The 5,503-nt window shown below is 36.2% G+C and overlaps 1 pseudogene; it reads left to right on the forward strand.

Moving 5' to 3' along the window:
• The first annotated feature begins 781 nt into the window (after positions 1-781).
• On the forward strand, positions 782-2,751 carry LOC149255853 (putative carotenoid cleavage dioxygenase 4, chloroplastic pseudogene; annotated as a pseudogene).
• The last annotated feature ends 2,752 nt before the right edge of the window (positions 2,752-5,503 follow it).

Below are 5,503 nucleotides of genomic sequence, written 5' to 3' on the forward strand. Positions count from 1 at the left end.
GTATTTGAAGTCGTTAGATCTTTAAATATTATGTATATGAAAATTTGGCATTTGAAGGGGTTAGATCTTTAAATATTATGTATGATGGCTCTTTCAGTGAATGTAAATGTAGTTGTAATTTGACAATAACATTTTTATCTTTTTCTTGTGCTTAAAAATAAGTGATTGGTGTTAAAGAAACGTTGTCATGCAGAAGACGTGTTAAATTTGCGTCCAATAATTGTACCAGGAAAAATAAAGTTTAGATTATTTTATTAAAGACAAAATCTATACAGATTTGAAGTACACATATAATAGATTTAGAGGATATATGTAGTCATGACTATACAGTTTTCATATATATTTTTATAATTTATATTTGATTTTTTTATGTTTCATAATTAAAATGTAAAACTCGTAAAAATAGTCACATAAAAAAGAACCAATACAAAAATAAAATTTTAATTTTAAAATAGAAAACAATCATTTCCCACGTTTAAGATTTTCCCAATCCATTTCCACGTGCTCTGCAAACATGTATCCAAAATGGTCGATGGTGAGCGATTAATGTTGGCCATGTGAACATCACCATATGTATCTTTCACTGGTTCAGATTTTTTTAACTTAAAATATTTCAGATTTTAGAATATTTTAGAGTTGGATGTAGATTTGCAGAATTTAGAATAGTTAGAATGGGTGCCAGATTTTGGAATATCTAGAATTATACAATCAAATAAATCAATCAATAAATTTTTATAAATTGGAAAATATTTTCCAAAGTATCACATAGGGTTCTCCGCTGGAAGCAAATAGAGGAGTCGGCTCACAATGGAGACCTGCAGTATCTCCTACTCCGCTGTGTCCATGGCAGCTAATTGCTCCATAAATTTGTCTTCTGTATTTAACATTCCGACAAGATCATACTCGCATACTCGCCATTCTCACCCTATAGTTGTATTCTCTGTGAAAACCGAAGAAAAGCTCCCGGCTCCTAAGAACAAACCCGCTGTCAATGGCGCTGGATCTCAAAGTAATGATCTGAAATCCACGCCCACTGCTACACTTCCCTCAGAAGATCCTCTTAATGGCATTTCTTCTGCTTTGGCGGCGGTTTTATGCAATGCTGTGGATGATCTTATAAATAACTTTATCGATAATCCGCTGAGGCCTTTCGTGGATCCAAGATTTGTGTTGGCTGGAAACTTCGCTCCAGTACAAGAGACTGCACCAGTGGCGTGCGACAAGATACAGGGCACTCTCCCTGCCTGCGTCGACGGTGTTTATATCCGCAATGGGCCGAATCCGAGATACGTCCCCAGAGGCGGCCACCATCTTTTCGACGGCGACGGAATGCTTCACGCCGTCAGGATCAAAGACGGCCGAGTAACGTTCTGCAGCCGTTACGTCCGCACGCACAAATTCGTGCAAGAAGAGACGGTGGGAGGCCGGGTGGTGCCCAACTTCTTTTCCGGTTTCTACAACCTCGGCGCGGGATTGGCCAGGGGAGTCCTGTTCAGCGCCAGAGTGGCTCTCGGCCTCTTTAATCCCTACAATGGCGCGGGATTGGCCAATACCAGTCTCTTATATTTCAATCGCAGACTGATGGCGCTCGAGGAATCAGATCTGCCATACGCAATGAAGGTCACGGAATCCGGCGACATGGTCACTGTCGGCAGGTATGACTTCGACGGGAAACTCTTCATGGCCATGACAGCACATCCCAAGATTGACCCCGAGACGCGAGAGCTTTTCGCTTTCCGTTGCAGTTTCATTCTTCCGTTTCTCAATTATTTCAGAGTGTCGCCTGCCGGAGAAAAAGAACCGGACGTCGGAATCCTGTCGATGTTGCAGCCGTCGTTTATTCACGATTTTGCGATAACAAAGCTGTATGCCATATTTCCCGATACCCAGATCGTGGTGGACCCCATGAACATGATTGTCGGCGGCGGCTCTCCCATGGGCTGCGACCCCGCTAAGGTCCCGCGGCTCGGCGTTCTCCCGCGCTACGCAACGGACGAGGCTGCGATGAAATGGTTCAAAGTCCCGGGCTTCAATTTCTTCCATTCGCTCAACGCGTGGGACGAGGGCGACGAGATCGTGTTGATTGCCGCGAATTTGTACCCGGTGGAGCACGTTGTGGAGAGAACCCATCTGGTCCATTCCACAATAGAGAAGGTCCGCATAAATTTGAGAAACGGGATTGTAACCAGAAAGCCATTGTCTTCAAAATGTTTGGAGTTGGGCGTCATCAATCCCCAGTTCGTTGCCAAGAAGAACAGGTATGCATACATGTCGATAGCAGCACCGTTGCCTAAACTCTCTGGGGTCGTTAAACTTGACTTTGATATGCTGGAAGCGACGGCTGCCAAGGAGTGCGTGGTCGCGTCGAGGGCTTATGGCGAAGGTTGCTTCGGCAGTGAGCCGTTCTTCGTGCCCCGGAGTTCGGATCCTAATGGCGAGGAGGACGACGGGTACATCGTGGCTTTTACCCATAACGAAGGCACCGGGATTTCCAGTTTTGTGGTGATGGACGCGCAATCTCCGACCCTTGAAATCGTGGCCTCCGTTGAGCTCCCTGCCAGAGTTCCGTACGGCTTTCATGGCCTCTTCGTTAGCGATGCTGACTTGGCGAACTAAATCTAATTCCGAGCTCGCATGGAGATTAATTTTCCCTAAAAATAGCATCATGATATTGTCAGGAAAAACTATAATTTTTAGGCATTTAGTGAGAAACTTCTAAATTTATAATGTGTTTCAAAAATATAAATGACATTGTATTTGTCCTAGCTAGCATGGTGAAATCTTATATTACTTCTATGTGGAATTTATTTGTCTTAGCTAGCATGGACTATTCTTGTGAAATTTTATATTAGTTTTATGTGGAATGAAAAAATTCAAATGTTATTCATAAAATTGGTAAAATATTTAATTTTATTTATATTTTATTATATTTATTTTTATTTTAATTAATTTATAATAATTATATTATTATTATTATTTTAAGTTGAATTAATGATTTCTTTATAAAGAATATTTTAACCATGTACTTATTGACTATTTATTCAAAATCTCATATATATATATGGGCGGGCAAAATATTTAATTTAATTTATATTTTATTATATTTATTTTAATTTTAATTAATTTATAATAATTATATTATTATAATTATTTTAATTTGAATTAATGATTTGTTTATAAAGAATATTTTAACCATGTATTTATTGCCGATTTATTCAAAATCATATATATATAATTAATTCTTATCCCTCTCTTTTAGGGTGATTTTTAACCATTAACCTAATAAACATTATTATAATAACTTTAAACATTATTGAATTTACATCATCTTACACATGTAAGACATATTTTCCTCAAAAAAAAATTTATATTTATATTTAAACAATTATTTTACAAATTTCAATAAATTTTAAGATTATATTCATTTAATAATCTCATATATAGACACACTAATAATACATAACAAGAATATTAAAATGGTTATTTGATTATTTTTTCCTAATTGTTTTACAAATATATAATCTAAATTAATTATTTGAGTGACCACTAATTAGTTATCTAGATGTAGTATCTTCAAAGTTGTAAAATGATTGAATCACTATACAGTAGGGAAAACTTATCATAATTTAGTTATCAAATTCGCAATGGAACAACCACACAACTAAATCGATTAAATCTATTTTCATTTTTGTTTGATAGAAATTTTGTATTATTTAGATTTATCACATGCTAATATATATCTATATCGATTAAAATTGAATTTCCCATTATTTTTAAAGAATTTATAATTTATTTTTAAAAAAAAATAAAAAAAAAATGAAGATGGTTTGAAAAATAACAATTTTTAAAATAATCACTTTTCTATAAGGTTAACTTAGGTATTTAGCATTATAAAATGGTGGTATTTAGTGCATTGTTCACAAATATTTAGATGTGTGGTTGAAAGAAATATACAACCTCTACACATATTTGGTATTTTGGAGTTTTCTGGCATGTTGCATAGAGTTTAGGTTAGTAATTTTATTATTTGAGCTTGTTTCAAGTTGTATAACTATTGAAATCAATATAATTTTTTTTATGCTTTTGTTTATGATATATTTTGGGAGATATACTATAGGAATTGTTGGAATCACAAATTTGAGTTATAAACTTTGTATAATATGAGTGGTACAAAGGTTTTTCAAGGTGTTGAATCTATTTATGTATTGAAGGATGCATCTTAAAGAACAAAAACCCATTATTTCTCCAAAAAAAATATTGTGGATTCTAAATAAAAAGCCAAAATGTAGAAGAGTTAGATTGTGTCATAAAATCAATTGTGTAACAATGTCAAAAAAATTATTTTACACATATCTTTGGGGAGTTTGTGGGTTGATACTAGATCTAAGGAAGCCTTGATATTTCTAGTGAACATATACATTCATGAATTCAAGGATGATCAAATGATCCCTTTGTGAAGTGTCGGACTTTGTTTTGTAAGAAAGTATTTAAGAAATTGACTTATTTCGAAGATTTGAGTTTACTGTTTAGCTATCAACTCGATGAAATGGGGATCCCACTTCTAACATAAATCTCAAAAGATAAAATGTCTTGACAACCCCCCTGGTATTTTGGTGAGGGTAAATGCTTTTCTTGATCTGTGGGGAGCTATGGACCCCAATTTTTTCATTATCACAATAATGCCCACTTTAACATGGGGGCTGTCAAACTTAGCTAACTCATATACATGATCATGGATCTATGCTTGCTGGGTTTTGAAATAGGGTCGTTATTGTAGAAATGCCCCATCTGGACCACTAGACCACAACCTGGTGGACATCTTGACAACCCAACATTTCAAGTTATTTCAAGGCATTAAATTTTATCATGTTCCTTGTAAAGGATATAACAGGGGAGTCAATGGGTAAATAATGGAGCCAATGTTGAAGCCAGGCAGATTTCAAATCAGAAGGACATCCCACCATGGGGCATCGATGAGGCAAGGATGATAAGCACCATGTCAGAGATCGTGATAAGAAGGCGACCGAAGGCTCACTTTGAGTTGTCTGATCTTGGAAGCCCTTCAACTACAATTAGTGTCGATGAGCTAATTTATCTGCAGCAAAAATCTGCCTATTATCCTCTGCGTCAATGTTATCCAATGAAATGGCAGTAAAGATAAATTTTTCTCCTTGAGAAAATTCAAGAATTGAGTGGTCTTTCTGGAGTGGGTGGATTGGGTCCCAAAGTGGGTAATGCTCATGACTGGTGAATGTGAAGATGGACTCAAGCTGTGGGACTTTTGCTATGGTGGAAGGAAGAGCAGATGTTGAGTGTGTAGGGAATTTCAGAGTTTTATTAAAGTTCTCCCAAATGCACCCTCTTACTTTCTGAGGTAAGCCAAATGGATTTAATTAACCGAATTCTAATCTGTATCAGTCTTGGAATGTCGGATCTTGTTGTAAGATTGGGTGGACGATTCAGGACTTCTAAAGATCATACCCATGGCTCAATTTTGTCAGGC

This window comes from Pinus tabuliformis, chromosome 7 (assembly GCF_031772625.1).
Source record: "Pinus tabuliformis cultivar Carrire ecotype Pingquan chromosome 7, CPIR1, whole genome shotgun sequence".
In the NCBI taxonomy this organism is placed as follows: Eukaryota; Viridiplantae; Streptophyta; class Pinopsida; order Pinales; family Pinaceae; genus Pinus; species Pinus tabuliformis.